This window comes from Oryx dammah, unplaced genomic scaffold (genome assembly GCF_014754425.2).
Source record: "Oryx dammah isolate SB20612 unplaced genomic scaffold, SCBI_Odam_1.1 HiC_scaffold_4, whole genome shotgun sequence".
Lineage (NCBI taxonomy): Eukaryota > Metazoa > Chordata > Mammalia > Artiodactyla > Bovidae > Oryx > Oryx dammah.
In genome coordinates, this window is record NW_024070188.1 from 28,648,521 (window position 1) to 28,672,307 (window position 23,787).

The 23,787-nt window shown below is 36.2% G+C and overlaps 2 protein-coding genes across 3 annotated transcripts in view; one reads left to right on the forward strand and one right to left on the reverse strand.

The window, feature by feature from the left end:
* SESN1 (sestrin 1) overlaps window positions 1-23,787 on the forward strand; it is a 113,374-nt gene that overhangs the window by 66,748 nt on the left and 22,839 nt on the right. The gene's annotated exons all lie outside the window — the stretch shown is intronic.
* The window catches only part of ARMC2 (armadillo repeat containing 2), a 209,483-nt gene that overhangs the window by 27,260 nt on the left and 158,436 nt on the right, over window positions 1-23,787 (reverse strand). The window lies entirely within an intron of this gene.

The following is a 23,787-nucleotide window of genomic DNA, read 5'->3' on the forward strand; positions in this document are numbered from 1 at the left end:
AAAGAGTACATTTTTATAGAAAATAGCAGTGCACATCACAGTCTTAAATAGCATGGTTCATAAACAAGGAAACTTGTTTTTCTGAACTTATGGTCCTTTGGGGAAGAAAAGACTGTCTTTACTACTTAGAATGTTTTCATGCTTTTTTATGCTGTATCAGGAATATATTAATAACAATCGTTCTTTTTTGGCTGCATGTTATGGACAAGGGTCCTGTAGAAAAAGGCAAAGGACCCTGATCAGTAAGAGTTTCCTGACTCAGGTGCTAAACAAAAGCCAAAGAAAATTTTAAAGCATCCTATAAGCCTTTTGCTAGTACTCGTGGAACAGTGTTCCTATTTTTTTCTGTTTCAGATTTATAATTGTTTCATTATTTTACCATAATTATTTCATATTAATTTTTATATACTGTAAAAAATTTTATTAGGTTAGAGAGTAAACGTATGATGCTTTACTAATAGAGAAATATTGAGAATAATATTGCTCAAGTGGAAACAAAAAAGCTAAAATTGTGGTAGCACTTCCTCCAGGTATTTAGCTCAAGCTTAAGCAGAGTTGTCTGAAAAGTTAACAGGAAAAGAAACTACTTGCGAAGTGTTAAAACCACAATCTAAGAAAAAAATTCATAAAGTCGTATTATAGAGTATTAAGAACTAAATGTCACAAACGTGTTTAGTAGTATTTAATAAATATACTTTTCCTCACCTAAGATAACAACAGCAACAAAAAGCACCAAAATCCCAACACTGGTGGCTGAGTTGTTTGGTGTTTTGTTTTTGTCTTTTCATTTTTCTGGAACCATGTGTCCAACAATAGTACTATCTTTATATTACCGGCAAAGGATGATTTTCAGGTTTTCTGTATCTGACAGTGGGGTGACAGTCCTAAGGTAAAATTCATATTAATTATTTGAAACTTTGAACTTATTTTTTCAGTCTGGCAAATCCTAAAGACAACCCATAAAAGCCAATTTTAACTGCTTTATTGCCAGACAAAAGAGTTGGTAACAAAAATGATGTTTACATTCTATTTTAGCAGTGTTTGAATGAGCAAATCAAACCTAAATTTTCACTGAGGATTTCAACAGTACTTCCTCCCCATTCTACTGAATCACTTCTTCCCTCAGGAGACCCTGGCAGAAGGAAGTGCCAGTGAGAAGTGAGAAGGGGTAGAAGTTCTAAATAGGTTGCTGGGATTGTGAAGCAATAATGGAGAGCCTTTTGAGAATTTCTGAAGGTCTTTGCTTTAGCAATGCACACAGCAGATATAATAAGGAGAGCAGTTGCTATGCTCTAAAGGTTCCAGAAGTTTAACAATAAGCTTGTCCCTGTTAATCATTAACACATGAAAGAGGTTGTGAGGGTATATGAAGCCCCATAAAATTCAGTGAATGTGTGTTCCTTTCCCTTCTCCCTTTGCTGTACAGTTACATCTTTGCCTTTGTCCCTGAGAATTCTCCTCCATCCCTCCCAATTTCCTGCTCCCTCTCCATATATCTGCTTTCTCCCTATCTTTTACATTTACTTATCTTTTTCACTTTGATCCTTTGTAAAATTTGGGGACCATAGAGGTATAATACATAAATAATAAAACAAAGTTCAATCTGCATTTTAAGATATTGCTTGACAGCTCTCTGAAGTCAGGGTCTGTTTTATTCATCAACTAACAGAATACAGTAGATACTCAAAATTTGTTGAATGGGTAGTGAACAAATAAATGCTTTTTCTGAGGACAGTTGTTTAATGGAGTTGAAATTCTCGGATGAAGAGGAAACTAGACTCTAGAGTGGATGGAGGTAGACTAAAGGTAGATAAGGAATATAGTAACTGAAAGCGGTAAAAAGAAGGTGGGCTTCCACACTAAAGGACAGGTTAGGAATGTAACAACTGATGGTGGTGGAGCAACTGAGTGAACTCACTCTCTCTCCCTCCCTTAACACCATGGAAATGAACCAAAGGTAATATCTACACCATGGAAATGAATCAAAGGTAATATCTACAGGGGTCCAGGAGTTTACAGAAGGAATAAGAAGAAAAGGGATATAAAAAGACCAGGCATGGTATAAGATGAGAACAAATTTGTTAAGGAAACAAGTGAGTTTAAATCTTGGCTTTCATTTTGTCTGTATTTTTTAGGACTGGATTACATTACGTTGCCAGTTTAGAAAATTCAATGTAAGAATTCTAATACAAGACAGTTTCTTACTTTCTCATATAAATGAAGGTAGTCCAGGACTGATTTAGAAGCTTCATATAATCATCAGGTGCCCTTTTCATCAGCCTCAAGACATGGCTTCCATCTCTAAGACAGATGTCCAGAATGGCTGCCCCAGCTCTAAAATCACATCCACGCTCCAGATAGAGGGAAAATTTACCAAGAGGATAAGCATATGCTTCCTCACTTTAGTGACATTTATTGTGCACACTTCATTTTCCTTCATAATCACATTGGCCAAAACTTTGCAACTTGGTCACACCAAGGAAAACTGGATAATTTACCTTTATTCTGAGTGGCAATATACCCAACTGAAGATATGGGTTTTTATTAACCATAGAAGAAGCAGAGAATCCACACTAGGAACAACTAGCCATCTCTACCGCATTGACCAGTGGATTTTCTTGGAAGAATATCAGTAATAAAAGATGGACAAAGAGTTGTTAAAAGAAGCATTGTATTGTTTTTAAAATATAGGTTCTCTCTTTTTTAAAATTTATTATTTATTTTAATTGGAGGCTAATTACTTTACAATATTATAGTGGTTTTTGCCATACATTCACATGAATCAGCCATGGGTATACATGTGTCCCCCATCCTGAACCCCCCACCCAGCTCCCTCCCCATCCCATCCCTCAGGGTCATCCCAGTGCACCAGCCCTGACTGCCCTGTCTCATGCATCGAGCCTGGATTGGCGATCTATTTCACATATGATAATATACATGTTTCAGTGCTATTCTCTCAAACCATCCCACCCTCGCCTTCTCCCAGAGTCCAAAAGTCTGTTCTTTACATCTCTGTCTCTTTTGCTGTCTTGTATATAGGGTCATTGTTACCATCTTTCTAAATTCCATATATATGTGTTAATATACTATATTGGTGTTTTTCTGACTATTATACTCTGTATAATAGGCTCCAGTTTCATCCACCTCATTAGAACTGATTCAAATGCATTCTTTTTAATAGCTGAGTAATATTCCATTGTGTATATGTACCACAGCTTTCTTATCCATTCGTCTGCTGATGGACATATGGTTGCTTCCAAGTCCTAGCTATTGTAAACAGTGCTGCATTGAACACTAGGGTACATGTGTCTCTTTCAATTCTGGTTTCCTCGGTGTGTATGCCCAGCAGTGGGATTGCTGGGTCGCATGGGAGTTCTGTTTCCAGTATTTTAAGGAATCTCCACACTGTTCTCCATTGGCTGTACTAGTTTGCATTCCTACCAACAGTGTACGAGGGTTCCCTTTTCTCCACACCCTCTTCAGCATTTCTTGTTTGTAGACTTTTTAATAGCAGCCATTCTGACCAGTGTGAGATGGTACCTCATTGTGGTTTTGATTTGTATTTCTCTGATAATGAGTGATGTTGAGCATCTTTTCCTGTGTTTGTTAGCCATCTGTATGTCATCTTTAGAGAAATGTCTGTTTAGCTCTTTGGCCCATTTTTTGATTGGGTCTTTTATTTTTCTGGAATTGAGCTGCAGGAGTTGCTTGTATATTTTTGAGATTAATTCTTTGTCAGTTGCTTCATTTGCTATTATTTTCTCCCTAGATTCTCTTTTAATGTGTAAAATTGTTGAGGATAGGTTGTGCTTGATGTTAAATTATTTGCAGATATTTAGTGAACATTGCAATTAGAAGAAACATAGCATTACAGATACTAAATTTTAAAAGTGTATCAATACCTAGTAATTTTAATCTTAAATACACATTGTTCTAGCCTAGAACACCAAAAGGAGGAGTAAATTTGAGTATTTCACAAATGCCATGCTAAAGAGTGATTTAATTAATGATTTACATTGAAAAACAAATTTTGGCCACATTGTGCAGCATGCAGGATCTTAGTTCCTGAACCAGAGATTGAACCCATCCCCCTTGCAGTGGAAGCGTGGAATTTTAACCACTGAACCACCAGGAGAGTCCCTTAATTTATATTCTCAATAAGACAGGGCTGCTGGTAGTTCTTACTATGTAGTTCTCAAAGCTAATATTTACTGACGGCTTACTATTCCAGTCACTGTTATGTGATTTCATGTAATCCTCTGGCCTTCTAAAGTCAATGAAGTATCATTCCCATTATACATGAGGACATCAAGGCTAAAAGAGATTTTATTTTTCCTTGGAACCCAGGGTTGTTGGACTCTAATGCCAGTGCTTTTAGTCATTATACTTTACTGTTTGTTCTTTATAAATGTTTAATAGTATAATCTGATTGTCATCTTGTATCTACATAGAAAAAGATCTCATTTTAAGTATTCTTTTCATTTAATCATACTGCTTTAAGTTCTAAAGATAATTGCAGAGGGACATTATGGAATAAAAACAGCTGGAGGCATTTGTTCATAAGTGAACTATCACAAATAAAAGCAACCTCAGTATCCTATCTATAAGCGTCTCATCAAAACTGTCTTAGAGAATGCCACCTTTGTCTTATATGGTATTTGCTTAGTTATAAAGTGGAAAGAAGCAAAGGTTTCTTTGGAGATATATTTTCTTTCCATAATCCAGTTTTGAGGAGGCATCATCTTAGGGATGACCCCCTAGGTAAAAATCTGAATTTTCACCTGCTAAAAAATTCAGTTCACATTAACAGTAAGGATTCAGGCATTACTTTGACGCATTTTCCTTACTCATAAGTTTAAGGCATTCATAACCAATTTTTAAGATTCTGCCTTCTTGACTTTCAGAATGTTTCCTACATGCATTTCTACTCTCATCATTCTGGCTTATGCGTCAGTTACCCCTTAACTATACCATTACACTGTCTTCAAGTCTACCTGCCCTTAGCTTCTCCTCACCACTCAGACTTTCTTAGAGGCTTCTAATCTTCTAACATCGAAGACCAATCATCTCTTCTCCCTGCCTGACACACTTTTTTTATGGTCTCTTGACTTCTTCCTCTCATCTGAATCTATAGCACTACTTATACTTTTAACTGAATTCCACCGTATGTAGTTCTTTATTGGATTATAAAGCTCCTTAGGGCTGGAATTATGTTTCTTTCATCTTAGTATGTTCTAAAATACCTTGTGTGGGTTCTTGCAAAGCACTGTGCTCCCTGTAGAGAGCTGTTAAATGAAAGTTGTTAAATTCTTTGCTCCCTTTAAGGCCAAAATGTGGTTAAAAAAAAAAAAATTACAGCCTGTTTCCCTCTAGCAGTGGTTATAAAAAGTATATCTTCTTCGTACCTTTGTCCTGACCCTGATTCAACCCTCCCCTTCCTTAAGGGGTTTAGGTAGATAGAAGAAAAGAAGGCTTGGAATGTCTTTTTTATTGAGATTGAGGTTATCTTCCAAATTACTTCTTCCTTATTTAAGCATGCCTATACATGTATCTGTCTTTTTACTTGTTCATATAACTTTAAGGATATGTGTGTGTGTTAGTTGCTTAGTTGTGTCCAACTCTTTGCGACCCCATGGACTTAGTAGCTCACTAACACTTGCATTTTGTTTCACAGTTCTATAGAGTTATAATCATTATATAATGTGTGATTTTATGGTTCCTTCCAAGACTTTGGATCTTGAGAATTTCAGACAGTTATTTTTCCTTTGTGACATGAAAGAGTGAAGTGAAAGTCACTCAGTCATGTCCAACTCTGTGACCCCATGGACTACAGAATCCATGGAATCCTGGAGAATTACTGAAGTGGGTAGCCTTTCCCGTCTTCAAGGGATCTTCCCAACCCAGGGATCAAACTCAGGTCTCCCACATTGCAGGTGGATTCCTTATCAGCTGAGCCACAAGGAAAGCCCAAGAATACTGGAGTGGGTAACCTATCCCTTCTCTGGCAGATCTTCCCAACTCAGGATTCGAATCGAGTCTCCTGCACTGCAGGTGGATTCTTTACCAAGTGAGCTATCAGGGAAGCCTGGATATGTCCTTTGTGACAGATTTCTGTCTGATCCAGGTCCTGGTCATTTTTATTTTTTCTCTTTTTCACCTGTTTCTACCCTGTTCTCAAACTTATGGATGAAATCACTTTAGGCAGCCAAGAAAATAGGTTGAGACATGAAAAAGTTCAGTTTCCTAATTTACCAATACACTGATGAAATCTCCTACTGTCTTCTTCCCATAGCATACACTGCATGTATAAGAACCAATTACTTAGCATCCACACCTTTATATGAATGCTCTGGACGTAAAGCACTGCTCAGGCCATTGTGGGCATTTGTAGTCCTAAGTAGTTTTTCTGATATCCCTGTTTCCCCAGAACCCATTATTCTTATTTTTTATTTTTATGCCTCTCCTCAGATGATTCTCAAATCAAAGGGTTCTATCAGTCACTTATTGTCAGGTGCTAAAGCTCAGATTCTGAGGGTTCCAGAGCTAGGGATCTTGTTTATGCTTTTGCAGGACCAAAGAGTGAGGAAACCATAGAAGCAGATACATGCCTCTAATCCCAAGTGTCAGGGAAAGCTATGGCCAAGTTAAGAGGCTGTTTAATTAATTTTTACCTACCACAGTACTAGAGGGAAAGAAGGGACCCACCATACTGATATTGGTTATCTTACTAAGAGCTTATATTTTCTGTCAGTCTTTGACTATATCTAAGAACTTTACTGAGGGGATTGAAGAAGCTCAGGAAAATAGACTTTAATTGAATGCAGATTTATATAGGAAAATAATGAACACTTCCTTCCTTACTGAAAAATCTGCTTATTATTGGGGAGAAGGAGTATTTCAGTGGGAGAGGAGGTGGTATAAAAATGGCAACATTTAAAATTCAGCATTCGTGGCATTTTAGGCAATAATTCACCCTCAGGAAAAGTATTTAATAAAGCAGAATCAAACCTGCTGCTCATAAGAATTTTTCTGAAAAATAAAATTGCCCTGAATCAAGTGCACTTAGTCTGGAGACCACCTTTTTGGTACAATTACTGTATTTTAAACCATGGTTTCATTGTTCCTAATCATGTCTTTAGTCATGAATGGCTAGGAAAAAAAAAAATCTTTCTAGGACACCGAGCTTTGCAATCTTTAGGAAGTGTAGCTCTCTGAAACCCTCATAGAACTCAAGACCATTTTTGCCACTTTAGTCCCCCATTTACTACTTACATTATTGCACATTTTTAAGAATAAATAATTTTCTTAAGCAGAGAGGATAAAAAGTACCTTGAGTTCATCATTTTCATATGCTAAATGTGTTTGAGTAATCATGAAACTGTAAGAATTTTAGATTATCAAATGAATTTAGACTCTAAATGTATAGACAATGTACATTTTCAAAGTAATCTTCACACCCAGTTCAAAGATGCCTTCTCTCAGGCCACCAATAGGTACCACTGTGCCATTCCAGTGCCATTTTTTCATTTCTTCATCTGCAGAGTTTTTTGAAATATTTTTGGTGGTATTATTTTCTGATACAAATAACCATTGTTTAGGGACTTTTAAAAAGTATCTCTTTGTTCAACATACTGCTTACATGCATGCCCCAGTGTTTGTTCTGTCCCACATCCTAGGATTAAGGGAATCATTTTTAATTATTAGATTCTTTGTCCCTATGGTATATGCTGCCCAGTTTTCCATGTGTTATCAACTAATACTGCTTTTTAGGAAGTGCTTTTTTATGACCCAAGGATTTTAAAAGCAAAACTGTGTTACTTAACCCAATCTTACTTCAATTTCTGCCTGTTTTAGTCTCTGGAAGAAAGATCACTTTATTTTTTGCCATATTGAGTTAATGTAGCAGAAAATCATCAAAACAAGACATAGACTGAAAGAAAGTATTTACAACACATATATCAGATAAAGCACTTGTGTACAGAATAAAGAATACTTTCAACTCAGTAACAAGACTCCCAGCCAAATATTTAAAAAATGAACACAAAATTTGAACTGACACTTCATGAATGAAGATATATAAATGACCAATAAGCATATGAAATGATATTCAATATAATTATCCAAGATATGCCAATTAAAACCACAATACATTTTAATTTGCCTTATACATAAGGGCTTCTCAATTTCAGCACTTGGCATTTTGGGTCAAGTAATTCTTTGTTGTGAGGGATTGCAGGATGTTGTGTTGTAGGATGGTTTGGCAGAATCTTTAGCCTCTACCAAGTACATGTCAGTGGCAGCCCATCTACCTACCAGTTGTGAAAACCAAAAATGTATCCAGACATTGTCAAATGTCCTCTAGCCGGGCAAAATCACCCCCAGTTAAGAACCATTGCACTACATCCATTTGATTGAAATGAAAAATATTGACTACGCTAAGGGTTGGTGAAGACGTGAAGCCTCTGGAACTCTTTGGTACACTGCTGGCAGTGATCTAAAAATGATACAACCACTGTGGAGAACAGTTTGGCAGTTCCTTGCATCCCCAGCGGCTCAGAGGGTGAAGAATCGCCTGCAATGCAGGAGACTTGGGTTTGATCCCTGGGTCAGGAAGATCCCCTGGAGAAGGGAATGGCAGCCCACTTCATTATTCTTGCCTGGAGAATCCCATGGACAGAGGAGCCTGGCAGGCTACAGTCCACGGAGTTGCAAAGAGTTGGACACAGTTGACCGGCTAACACATTCACGTGCTTATTATATGAGCTGGCCACTCCACTCTAAGTGAAGAAAATGAATACATACATTTATACAAGGCATTTCAGATCTTTAAGGAATATACTTTCCTACTTAGGTGAAAAGCTTTTCATTTCACAGGTTTTCTCTTTGTTGACATATAGTTTCCATACTAAGATCATTTGGCTTACTAGGATCATTTTGCTTCTTTCTGAACCAAAGCTCCTTCAGTGAGGATCTACTGGTGTACATTCTTACTTTTTTTCTTTTAAAATGCGTTTCTTCCATTCACTTTCTTGAAAGATAGTTTCATATGTGAATACAATTCAAGAACGGCCATTTTCTCTCAGTGTTTCAAAGACAATCTTCTGACTTCCATTGTTAAAATTAGGTTAGTTTAGTTTTTCCTTTGTAGGTAATCTGACTTTTCTCTTGGATAACCTTTAAGATCTTTCCTTTTTCTTGGAATTTTTCAGTTTTACTCTGTCAAAAGATATATATTTCCTTTCAGTTATTCTGCATGGGATTCATTGTGCTTCCTGGAAAAATGAGGATTGGTGTCTTTAATCGGTTCTGGAAAATTCTCAACCATCATCTCTTAGAATATTGCTTTTATCCTTTAAGAACTCATTAGATTTATATTAGACCTTCTATTCCATCTTCCATGTTATTTTAATTTCTTCTTTCTTATTTTCCATCTCTCTGTGTTATGTGCTACATTCTGGAATATTCAGATTTTCTAGTTTATTAATATTTTTCTCCTCATCTATGCTAAATATGCTGTTATCCATTGAATTTTGTTTTGGTTATAAAATCTATATTTAATCCATTTTAAAATCCATCTTTTTTTATGGTTTATTGTTCCTCACCCATACTTTCCATTTCCTTTAAAGATTTTTTTAAATATAAATTTATTTATTTTAATTGGAGGTTAATTACTTTACAATATCATATTGGTTTTGCCATACCTCAGTATGAATCTACCACAGGTATACATGTGTTTCCCATCCTGAACCCCCCTCCATCCATTTCCTTTAAAGATTTAAGAAATGTATCAAACTGGTATTCTGTATCTATAATTCTAATACCTGAAGTCTTGAAAGTTTGAGTCAGGTGATCATTGTTTCTTCAGACCTCAATAATGTTTTTTTCCACAGTATGTTTTATTATCATAAGCTCATATTCATTGGAATTTTATCTCCTTCAGATGTAATCTGCATTTCTGACTGGAGCCTGGGGGACATAACCAATCCACTTTAACTGAATCCTTGCCTTTTTTGATCATTTGTTTTCAGTCCAGGTAGGTAAAGGGATTTTAGGCCCCAGCTTCTTATGTGTGAGCCACTTTGTGTTTGTACATCTTCAGGGGAGATTTCATCCCTTCAACCAAGAACAAAGTTGAAAGATGAGGTGCTTTTCCTAGATAATGCCTTCAATGATAGTTTAGCCCTTTGAGGTTGGCATTTCCTTTTGTAGATGAGGTGCTTTTCCTGGTTAATGCCTTCAATGATAGTTTAGCCCTTTGAGGTTGGCATTATGATGGGGTCTCTTGCCCACCCTCCAGTTTCCCAAGTCCTAGGCTTTACCATCTGTTCCCTGTGTTGCTGCTCTAGGTTACTGGGGATTTATAGCCCCAAGCCTATGAATGATCCCTACCTCCTTGGATTCTTCCTATTGGTCATTTTTTACTTCTGAAGATTTCTGTTACTTTGCCAGTTCAGCTATACCTTTTAAATTATATTTCTTACAGAAATATTTTTAGGTGTTTTGTACACCATGAGAAAGAATCATTATTTTGGAGGTTAGTTATTACCCTAATCTGTCAGAGAGTGGTGCTATTAGAGTTCTTTAAGGCTTAGGTCAGAGTACACTTTTAGTAAACGGCTTGCTACTGTGCTGTCCACATTCTTATTTCTGCTTTTTAGAATTTTTCTGACTGTTTCCTTGTGATCAAATGATTGACTATCATTCTTTCTTTGTCAGTTCAGACAGTAGTTCCTACTTCCTTCTAAATTACTGTGGACTTAGAAACTAAATAAATAAGCTAGTTATAATTTTGTACAAAATAAAAGTAAATTATCTCTAAGGTAAACCAAAGGTTTTCCTCTGAGTACAGTACATACTCTTTGGTATTAATATATATATTCTGTGGCATCTGTTTAACTTTTTTTTTCATGCTTATTCTAGATTCTCAAGCTTGTCAAAAAGTCAATTCAGGTATAAAGAGATATTACTATATTAATAGTCTATAATAATCACCTATTTGGCCAGAATTACTGATTTTCAAATGTAGAAGAAGATATTTTAAGGGATTAAAATCCCTTAAAATATGTATGTGTAAATACATACATAAAATATGTATGTGTAAATAATCACTAGATATAATCCTACTAAATAAATCACTCTGAATTCTATATTTCATTTTTTTTCAGTAGGTAATATGATATTTAGCCACTAAGAAAAGTTACCATATTTTCTTATGTTTGAAGTCTTTTATACTGACTGATAATGATTGTGTGCCAGTTTGTCTTCATTTATGTTTTCGTTTTTCCCTTTTACATAAAATGCAATAATGTTTTCTAGATGTTATAGAGCATTTTTATTCTGGCAGTAGCGTCAGTGGAGAGTCAGTCTAGATTTCCTGGAAAGGTTTGATGTTCTAATGAATTGGGTGGTCACAGAGAGTGGGCTGAACAGTCAGTTATACAAAAGAGATTGCAGAGAAAATAGAACAGGGAAGATAGGAAGAGATGAAGAGGAAAGTTCATGGTCCATTGACCTCTTTCCTCAGCGACATGCAATCACTGGAATATTAACAGTGAAAAGAATACTAAATCTATGAGACATCATCATGGTATAGTAGAAAGAACATGCCCTTGGAGGCAGACAGACTTAAGTTCTAACCTTCACTCAAGCCCCTTGTTTGCTCTGTAGACTTAGGTATTTAACCTCTTTGTCTCGCAGTTTTTCATTTCTGAGGGGCATCCCTGGTGGCTCAGTTCAGTTCAGTCACTCAGTCATGTCCAGCTCTTTGTGACCCCATGGACTGCAGCATGTAAGGCCTCCCTGTCCATCACCAACTCCCAGAGTTTAATCAAACACATGTCCATTGAGTCGATGATGTCATCCAGCCATCTCATCCTCTGTCATCCCCCTTTCCTCCCACCTTCAATCTTTCCCAGCATCAGGGTCTTTTCAAATGTCAGCACTTCACATCAGGTGGCCAAAGTACTAGAGTTTCAGCTTCAACATCAGTCCTTCCAATGAACACCCAGGACTGATTTCCTTTAGGATGGACTGGTTGGCTCTCCTTGCAGTCCAAGGGACTCTCAAGAGTCTTCTCCAATACCACAGTTCAAAAGGATCAATTCTTCGGTGCTCAGTTTTCTTTACTGTCCAACTCTCACACCCATATATGACTACTGGAAAAAACCATAGCCTCAACTAGACGGACATTTGTTGGCAAAGTAATGTCTCTGCTTTTTAATATGCTGTCTAGGTTGGTCATAACTTTCCTTCCAAGGAGTAAGCGTCTTTTAATTTCATGGCTGCAATCACCATCTGCAGTGATTTTGGAGCCAAAAAAAAAAGTCTGTCACTGTTTCCATTGTTTCCCCATCTATCTCCCATGAAGTGATGGGACTGGATGCCATGATTTAGTTTTCTGAATGTTGAGCTTTAAGCCAACTTTTTTACTCTCCTCTTTCAGTTTCATCAAGAGGCTCTTTAGTTCTTCTTCACTTTCTGCCATAATGGTAGTGTTATCTGCATATCTGAGGTTATTGATATTTCTCCCAGCAATCTTGAGTCCAGCTTGTGATTCATCCAGCCTGACATTTCACACGATGTACTCTGCATATAAGTTAAATAAGCAGGGTGACAATATACAACCTTGATGTACTCCTTTCCCAATTTTGAACCAGTCCACTGTTCTATATCTGGTTCTAACTGTTGCTTCTTGACCTGCCTACAGGTTTCTCAAGAGGCAGGTCAGGTGGCCTGGTATTCCCGTCTCTTGAATTTTCCACAGTTTGTTGTGATCCACACAGTCAAAGGCTTTAGTGTAGTCAATGCAGCAGAAGTAGATGTTTTTGTGGAATTCTCTTGCTTTTTCGATGAATCAACGGATGTTGGCAATTTGATCTCTGGTTCCTCTGCCCTTTCTAAATCCAGCTTGGACATCTGCAAGTTCTTGGTCCACATACTGTTTAAGCCTGGCTTAGACAATTTTGAGCATTACTTTGCTAGCATGTGAGATGAGTGCAATTGTGCAGTAGTTTGAACATTCTTTGGCATTGCCCTTCTTTGGGATTGGAATGAAAACTGACCTTTTCCAGTCCTGTAGCCACTGCTGAGTTTTCCAAATTTGCTGGCATATTGAGTGTAGCACTTTCAACAGCATCATCTTTCAGGATTTGAAATAGCTCAACTGGAATTCCATCACCTCCACTAGCTTTGTTTGTAATGATACTTTGTAAGGCCCACTTGACTTCACACTCAGAGATGCCTGGTTCTAGGTGAGTGGTCACACCGTCATGGTTATCTGGGTTATTTTCTGTATAGTTCTTCTGTGTATTCTTGCCACCTCTTCTTAATGTCTTCTGCTTCTTTTAGGTCCATACCATTTCTGTCCTTTATTGAGCCCATCTTTGCATGAAATGTTCCCTTGGTATCTAATTTTCTTGAAGAGATCTCTAGTCTTTCCCATTCTATTGTTTTCCTCTATTCTTTAGCAAAACCTAGAGTTAGTCTCCAAATATATTTTAATTTCCCTCTAACTTCCTAGGGATGTATAAAATACAGTGAAATATTGAGAAGTATACATATATACATTTTTGACAGCACCCTACACTATTGGTAGGAAATCTCCCTATGTTTAGTACATGGTAAGTTCAAGAGACAACTGATATGGCAAGTCAAGCTGATGTATTTAAAGTAATTATCTTTTTAGGGAGCTAAAACTTGCAAATGATTTAAGCAGTACTTGAAGGAAAAAAAAACGAACAAAGCCATTCTTGAAGATTTTTAGGGAAAATATTAGAAACTGCTTATAAATTTGGCAAGCCAAAAACAGAATGAAGAAATTCTTCACTATTGTTTCATTGTATTTTTATGTTTCTACTTCAAGTAACTCTGTCAATTTAAGCAAATATTTAGGTTTGAGTTAAACATTACAATGGTGAAATCTGTAACTGGGAAAAATTTCTTCTAAATCCTCAAACTTTCTTCTCTCAAGGATATGTATTGAGTAATAGAAATGAAAAAATTTTACATAGAATGACACTGTACAATTTGTTGTTTGCTTGCTTGTTTCAAAAAGTATATTTGTATGTGGTTGTTTTTAATCATATTTTACATTTTTGGATCTGGATTGCAGCATTTTCTTGTTTGGTAGGTACTCCCTCTCAAATCCCCTCATGAATTTTAGAAACAGTATTAGGGAATTTTAAAAGAGAAGAATCTTATACATACTCTTACCCTTATCCTCTATCCACAGATAAGAAAGAAAATTTCCCACAAAATTCTATATACTATTACAAATACAAAAATATTTTCAAGATAACTTTAATGTATACAGTGTCTGGCACAATAAAAATGAAAACAAAATTATCATGACATTATTAAAATTGGATATATTTTGTTAAAGGTTGATGAAAGGATTTTATCTTTCTGTATGTTACTTTTAACCCAGGACAGTCTAATCTGTTATATAACTTGTCTCTGCTCTGACACTGTATAATTTAAAAACAAAAAAACATACATTGAAGGTTGGACTTCCTTGGTATCTGGAGTGGTTGAGGCCTTACCTCTTTGTCTGCTTTCTGATTGGCTGGAAACTGTTGCTAAGCTTGTTTCTTTGTTCTTTGGGAAAGTCAAAAGTTGAGTGTGACCTATTTGAACTGTATCCTGCTGCTTTTGACTCTGCTTTTGCCTTCCTCCTGATCCATATGCTTTTTTCTGATATTTTTTGGAGTTTAGATTTTTTTAACCCGTCAATTTGTAAATTTAGTGTTCTATATTTTAAGGTTTTAAGATTTTAGTTGTACCTTTATAATGCACAAATTACTATGGTTTAATTTTTTTTAATCTGATTGAATAGTTGAAAGTTGAATTTTATGTCAGAAAGCATGTTCTCATTGTAAAGAGTAAATACACTATTTAAAGACCTGCCTGTCACAAACACAGAAGATTAGCTTGGAGATAATAATATCCTTATTGTTAATAAAAACAATTCCAAAGTTCATCATTGAAAAATTTAGTAGGTCAACTTTTTGTGTTTTAGTTTAAAAGCTACTATTAGTCATATTGGCATGAATGTTACTGAAGGATAAGACTGACTTTATTCATGTTTCTGGAGAAGGGCTAGAAGGATTGATAGTCCTTTCAGTTATAGACCAAATCCAGGACAGCTTAAATAAAAGTTGTACTGGAAGACAAGTTTGGTTTTTCATTCAGTAAACCATAATCAAATCATTGTGGTTATAAGAGCCTTTCCTCTAAGGCTCTATTTGGCATTGATGGGAATGAGACTTTGAACTAGATTTCCCCTAGCACTCCTTTAGAACCAGCATAATTCCTGGGAACATTCTCTGAACCTTAAAGCCTGACCCAAGCCTTGGATGAACAACATTGGGAGCTACAGACTAGATGGATTTTCTAAACCTACTGAGAGTTCTAGTAAACAGAACAGGAGATATGGCATGTATATAAAAGTAATATTCACGTCTGATTGTTTTTTTGTCAGCATAGTCTTTAGTGAAACAATATTATCAGGATTCTGATTTGTATACAATATCTAAAACTGGTATTTTACTAATAAATGGTCTCTTTAAAGTTCATCTAAGTTACATTATTAAGCCAATTAGAACAATGAGGCTATCTTTATGTTTTAAGCAAATTTGAAATAAAGGGGTTATGGATTATAGTTACAGGATTTCTATATTTTCTTATATTCATAATATCAGAGAAATCTATATTCACACAGCAAAGTACCTACATGCTGTGGCAGCCCACTCACTACTATAATTTTACTCACTGAGCAGAGGCAGACAGGCATGAATTTTTTTTAAAGGCAAGAACACACAAACTATACCCTTCCTTGTCACTGACAAATTTATGAGAATGTTCAAATGTATACTCACAGAGAAGATGGAAAAAGTTTTATTTACTCCAGTATCTAAATTATTATTTTGATGGTTTCCAGTGCATTTAATGTTTACATATGTTTGTAGGTTACCTTGAAAAAAAAAAAAGCTCAAATCTAATGTTTTATAATATCTTTAAAGTACTTGCAAGAAATACAATTCTGAAATCACTAGTAATGTACAAAGAAGCCTGGTATAGAAGGAGGCCAGGATCTGGTTAGCTTAAAGCATATAATTCTTGATAAAATCAGGAATTATATTCACAGAGTAGAACTTTAAAGCTGAAGTAAAGTTTGAGAGCTCATGAAGTTCAGGAGCCCTTCATTTTAAATTTGAGGAGACTAAAACTAGAAGGGTTGTTAAGAAATTGCCATACCTTCTGGGTTTTTGTTTTTCTTATTTGTTTGGTACCCCACCCCCCCAGAGTTGGACTATAAAGTATATGATTCCCTATTTAAAGCTCCCTGACAGAATCCCAAGCTATCTGCCAATCTGTGTGACTTATACAAGAGGTTTAAGTCTAAATAAAATAGATGTCCAATCTCAAATTAAGATATTTCTGCTTGCCTATAGATTTAAGAAACTAAATGCATATAGTTGGCATTCAGTAAATATAGATAATAAATGACTGAATACTCAGTGTTTAAGATTTCTGTTAATTGGTAAAATAACAGCACTGACATCCATACATAAATCTATGCCCAAATATATTTTTTTAATTAAAGATATAATGAGTTTAAAAAGAATACTACCTTCTCCAACTTGTAATGTCTGAATAAAATCCTGTTTTTGTATTTCTCAATTATTTGCCAAAAATTAGGAAAATCAGATTTTTCTGTCACTACAAATGAAATCTTGAATTCTGTTCAAACTTAAACTCATGTAAAAAAAATAATTTTTAAAGTTGCATTATTCTTTTTTTTGAGTATTTTTAGCTAAACAGAAAGATAGTAATAACAAGTGAAAATAAATTTATGTGTGAACTGTGATGTCCTGAATGTACTCACATCCTTTGGACAAAGGGAAACGTGGCCCACAGAGGTGCAGTGAGGGTTTTGGAGGGCAGAAGAACAGATGAGAAAATACAGTGAAATGCCATTATTTCTGAAACACTTAATAGCATGCAGGTAGTTTGTAGATGTGGCCTTGTACTTTGTGACCAAGTTAAAGATCTACAACTTAATACCCTCTTGAAAAACAGGATATCTCAGAAGGAGGCAAAGAAAGAAGGTGATTTAAAGGATTAAAGGACCTTCAACTAAAGATTGTCACAAAGGAACTGGATTAGAGGGTTCTTTGAGCTGTGTTAGAAAAACATATATTATTGAACTTTATTCACTGCTTGGTAGTACTAATCATGGTGAAGGGGCATGGATAGAGAAGTCAGGATAGCTGTTATAAACAAAAAATAACTTGATTGAAAGATTTAGAACATTGTCATTAGGATTTTGTTTCTTTGAATGAAAATTATCTCTAGTATGAATAAAACATTCAAAATTCAGACATGATTAAGCTGATGACTTACTAATATGCATTTAGCCTAAACTCTTTAACTATGGGTAAATTCAGTTCTATAAAGTCTGTGGGCTCAGGATAAGTTGAAGACACTACATTTGATTTTCTTCTGTTTTGGAAAGATAATTTTTTAATACTATGCCAGACCAATATATTCCTTAAAATTATAGGTTACATATTTAAACCAGTTATTGCCTAGTGCCCACAAAGAGAAGCATTTTGAGAATTTAAAAAATATTTTCACATATGTTTTTAGGTAGAGATTAAATCTGGCCCCTCAAAAACTACTTTAAATATAACATATATGCATAGTCTTAGAAATATTTCTACTTGAACATGTCATACATTAAGTATCTTCCATTACTTTTTTTTTTAAGTTGGTATCTTAAGTTCATAAGTTGAACTCCTAAGAACATATGGGGAAAAGTCCTAACTCTCAATTTCCCACTACACTCACCTTTTTCCTGAACCTTGTCCTATTCCAAGTTAAACCTATTCCTTCTTATTTACCTCAAAACAATGCTGAAAAGTAATTAGCCTCTAAAAGTTGTAATGAATGAATTCTTCCATCTAACCTTGGTATCTCAACTGGCACTTTCTTTCCGATATTTCACTTTAGATAAGCCTGTGGATGTTTAAAGCCAGACTTGGGCTTTAAAATGTTCATAAATTTGTCAAACAATGGTATGAATACAGGCGGTGTCTGACTTGTAAGTACCTGTCTGACTTGTAAGTACCTGCCTGACTTACCATTGCCCAAACCTTTATAGCCTCTATCTTGGCAGTAAAGGAGAACAGGAACAGAAAAATCAAAGGAGCTTGGGAATATCTGGGGTTCCTGATGAGAAAAGACAATGAAAACTAGAATTTGCATGTTAGAGCTGGAAAGGAGGAGTGATTCCCAAGCAGAGCCTGCCTGCCTGCCTAAATAGTGACCCCAAAGCCTCCAAGAGTGTTGGTCTGGATGGCCCAAATCTTTTATAATACGAATGTTGAAATTCATTATTAAGCTTTCAGTTGAGTTAAACTTCTTTTTTAATGGAATCATCTCTGTGGAGTTCATTCATTACATTCTTATTGAAGGTCTACCATGTGCTGGGCACTAAGACATTGGAAATACAGCAATGAACAAGACAAATATTGATTTTACATTCTATTGAGACAAACTAAATAAATTAGCATGAAATGTCAGTCCCTCATACAATATGTATGAGTTAGTTTAAGAAACCTATTCTCTTTCTAATACCTACCAGTTATTCTAAGAAAAACAGTGGTAATGTGAGGAGCAGGTAGGAAGTTGGGTAGATTCAGGTGAGTTATGTAGTAGGAGAGTTTGGGGTAGCATGAAGTCAGCAAAGGTCTGGGAAGACACTGAGAAATGATAGGGATAGAGAAATTAGAAGAAAGCAGCTCTCAAAGACCAAGACCACTGATTCCATGATTGCTTTTTTACTTTTCTTTCTTTTTTTTTGAACCAGATCTCACCCTGAGATAACTAGATCTCACAAAAGGGATACATTTTTCTTTCTTCCTACCTTCTTCTCTTGCTATCAGAATCAAGAACTTAGGCTAACACACAGTTATTCTAATTTTTAAAATATTCATTACAAGCAGCAGCCTAGCTTCTGCTGCTTTGGATTCAGACAGACCTAGGTTCTAAACTCAGTCTACTTTTACAACTTTTGATGAATTACCAATATTTTATGTTTCTGTTTTACAGATTTTTAAAATAGAAATAATTGTATCTGCCTTACATGTGTAAGGCAGGAGGAGATTGGGGGCAGGAGGAGAAGGGGATGACAGAGGATGAGATGGCTGGATGGCATCACTGACTCGATGAATGTGAGTCTGAGTGAACTCCGGGAGTTGGTGATGGACAGGGAGGCCTGGCGTGCTGCGATTCACGGGGTTGCAAAGAGTCGGACACGACTGAGCGACTGAACTGAACTATATGTGTAAAATCCTTAGTGTCTGATATTTTGGTCTTATTATCGTTAGTCTGGAAAGCCTGACCATGACTTAGCATGCTTATTCTTTTAGGAAAGGGATTTTCTAATTTAAAACTACTGACACTATTTGGAATATCTTGTTTACAAATATGAGTGCTGGTCTGTTTCTAAAACCCTATATAAAAATTTAAAACTGTTCATTTCTAAAAGAAGAAACCCTGAAGGAGAAAAGAGAGCAAAAATTTGTCAACATTCTTGCTTCTTTATAAGTAACATAATTCTAAAAATTAAATTGAAGAAGTGAAAAAAGTAGAGGACAAATAAGAGAAAGGATCTCAGTGTACCCAAAACATGATGTTGAAAGGAAAAAAGTGCTTAGCAGGCAAGCTATATAAGAAACAGGAAGATATCAACTAGAGGAGGAAAATCTAGACAAAATTAGTAAGCAGAAGTAATATTATAAACCAGAATTCATTCCAAATAAAAAATGTTTTAAATGACAATAGGGCATTTTTTCAAGAAGCTTAAACTACATAAATCTAACAAATCCCACTCCCATTCTTAAAAGAGTTGTTTGGTTTAATGGCTGAAATCATTGTTATGTGTGTCTAATCAATTTTTAAATATTTCTATTCTGAAGAATAGATCTATATATCTACAGTACTTTAATTTGCTTTCAATTTCTTCAGTTAATAAAAAAAATCCAAGGTTTAATATATGGCCAATGAAAGTGTAATTACACCTTTTGCCTAACTAGTGTTCTATTAAAATATATCTATTCTTTTTCATGAATTGACTATGTTTTTCAAAGTTTAATGGGTTTAGGGAAGCCACTTGGTCAAGAGAGCATACAATTTGAGATTTATCTCCTGAATTTCAAAAACAAGAGTATAAGGCATCATTTCCTTTCTCAAGTGCGTGGTGGTTGCATGCTTAGTTGTGTCCGACTCTTTGTGACCCCGTGGACTATAGCCTGCCAGATTCCTCTATCCTTGGGATTTCCCAGGCAAGAATACTTGAGCGGGTTGCTATTTCCTACTCCAGGGGATCTTCTCGACCCAGGGATTGAACCCATAACTTCTGTGTCTCTTGGATTGGCAAGTGGATTCTTTACCACTGTATCACCTGCATAGCCCCAAGAGAGAGAAATCCACCTTCATCCCTGCACTTTGCTTCATTTCCATTGTTCTTCAGAACACCAGCTTGCCTTTGCCACAGTTGTCTCAACAATCTTCGTAACACATCTTTCTACCTCTAGTTTTGCCTGAACCTTAGCTGAAATGCAAATTTGATGTCATTACACTCTTTAAAACTTTTAGTAACTTCACAGTACTCTTAAGAATGAAATTTATTGTCCTTAATGAATCTTAAACAAGGTCCCTCCTTACTGTTTGACCTAAACTCCATCCATTACTCTCCAAACTCTCTGCTCCAGACACCAGTGAGTGAGTGAGTGAGTGAGTGAGTGAGTGAAAGTCGCTCAGTTATGTCCAGTTTTTGCGACCCCCATGGACTATACAGTCCATGGAATTCTCCAGGCCAGAATACTGGAGTGGGTAGCTATTCCCTTCTCCAGGGGATCTTCCCAACCCAGGGATTGAACCCAGGTCTCCCGCATTGCAAGTGGAGTCTTTACTAGCAGAGCCATCAGGGAAGCCCTCCAGACACCAGTTGTTGTTGTTGTGTTAGTCGCTCAGTCGTGTCTGATTCTTTGCGACCCCATGGATTGTAGCCCACCAGGCTCCTCTGTTCATGGGATTCTCCAGGCAAGAATACTAGAGTGGGTTGCCATTCCCTTCTCCACCAGACACCAGTGAACTTCCTTTAGTCAGCTTCCCTCTCCCCTGCCTGTGGGCCTTTGCACAGTGCTAGTTTCTTTGCTTAGAACTCTGTCTTTACTCTCCCAAACACTCCACCAATTTTCTTTCCAAGGCTTCTCTATTAATCCTCTAAGCCCTAGCTCAGATATCACTTACTTCAAGAAGCCAATCTTGAACCACCACTCCAAGTCTGGACTCTAATGCTTCATGGTTCTCTGCTCAGATCAAGTCATTTGACACCACTCTTGTTTTTTACATGGATGTACCATGGGTTTCCGTAGTGGCTCAGATGGTAAGGCGTCTGTCTGCAATGCAGGAGACCCCCGTTCAATCCCTGGGTTGGGAAGATCCCCTGGAGAAGAAAATGGCAGCCCACTCCAGTATTCTTGCCTGGAAAATCCCATGGATCTCGGAGCCTGGTAGGCTACGGTCCATGAGGTCGCAAAGAGTCTGGCACGACTGAGCGACTTCACTTTCACTTTCACCATCTTGTTCTGGGGCAGTTAGCATTGAGATCATTACTGCTAATGTCAAGTGCAAAAACCTCACTTTGATACAGTTGAGTTGGGTAGGTTAACCCCCCAAATTTATGTATGTGTGTGCTCAGTCCCTCCAGTCGTGTCCAACTCTTTGTGACCCCGTGGACCATAGCCTGCCAGGCTCCTCTGTCCATAGCATTTTCCTGGCAAGAATACTGGAGTGGGTTGCCATACCCTCTTCCAGATCCAGGGATCAAACCCGCTTCTCCTGGTCTCCTGCATTGCCAGGTGGATTCTTTACCACTGAGCCACAAGGGAAGCCCATTTATGCATGTATGTATATATGTGTGTTTCATAGCTTGTAGGAGCTTAGTTCCCCAACCAGAGATTGAACACACATTCTCAGCAGTGAAAGCATGTAGTCCTAACCATGTAACTACCAGGGAGTGCCCAGAACATTTTTAGAAGGAGAAATTCAGAATTACTATACTTCTTGGATTAGATGTCAGGATTCTTCATTGAAGAAATAAAATGTTGAAATGAAATGTTTAAATAGCAGACTTTGTAAATAGCTGCTAACCTATAATGATAGCCTGTGGTAAATATCAAAAGCATAGTCCTTTCCAATTACTAATTGGTGTTCAGGAGGTTTATTACATGCTTAGCACTGGAAATTCATTAAGAGAAGTACCTTCAGGATATCTGGCCAACTCAAGTAGTGAAATCTTTGAAAAATACAAACTTTTTATTAAATGATTTGTAAAAAATCTCAGAAATGAGATCTGCATAATATTTGCAAGTCAATACAGTTGTTGGAACTCTTGGTTAATAGATTTATTTGGAGGCAACCTTCTTATGTTATTGAAGAGGGTGACTAATTCAGTTACTGCTCTATCAAAAAGCAAAAATTAGTACTATCTAGTGACTTGAAGGGCCTCAATAGGACTGAATTAGAATATACTAAAATTATTTTTCTTTTTATGTAAGGCAACATCAAAATAAATTGAAATTTTCTTTAAAAAAAAATCCTAATGGGAGCTTCCTATTAAATTTCAACACACGTATCTTCAAAATTTATGAAGCATGAAGTATCAGATATGAACATATATGTATACATATATACATATGAATATATACACATGTACACACACAGTTTGCAGTTCTAATTTGCATTTAAATGTTTTAAACCATTTTTGCATTAGCTAGATACATGCTTTTCCCTTGGCTCTCATTTAAAAAAAAAGTAAGGCAAACATTCTCCATTTTGTAAATAATATAATTTTAATATCAGACAAGGTCATGCCCTACTAGACAACGAACCCTCACTGCTGTTTTCTTTCCAGAAAATAAAATCACAGCTCAACTCTTCTAGAACCAGAGTCACCATTTTTCACATACTTCCCTCATTAAGTAGCTTTATCGCTCACAACCCCTACATCAAGTCATTTATGTTTCCAAGTTACTCATGTACAATCAGTTTATCTTAGAGAGTATGTCATATTGCTGCAAATTGGATGATTTTCTGTGTTTATTTTTGCCTGTTTGTTTGGGGCTGAGTGGGCATTATTCTCTTTTGTTGTTGTTATTGTTTTGTGGCTCAGCTCAGAGAAAGAGCACTTGGAAGTCTCTGTACCCTTTTATTCTGTGTTATTGTTAACCTCCAGTTGCTTTTCTTGACCAGATATTTGGGTGCTTCAGCAATTTATAAAAAGTATATGAGAACATATAATCTTATTTATCCGGAGAAGATAAATAAAAAGTAACCATTTTAACCTTCTACTTTTAAAATGTGACAGTTTAAGAGCTAAAAAAGTAACTCAGTTTTCTGTGAGACATTGTAACCTCTCTTCTAAGACTGAAACTTAATATTCATCTATGAGCCCTGGTTCTGTGTCTGTTAGTGTTCATTGACTTAAACTCTACTTGTTTCTGATAGAATGTTTCAACTTCTTTTTTTTTTTTAAACCTGAGCATGTAAGGTTGAAAATACAGGGCAACCATGCAAAAAGAGATCTAATTTAGGAGTTAATTTATTTATTTTTTTAAAAAGTTAATAGAGCCCTGTAAGCCAACAGTTTTGACAGAAGACTTGAGAGATCTGTGTTCCAGGTCCAGCAATGTCAGTTGTGTTCCTTTATGATCTGTT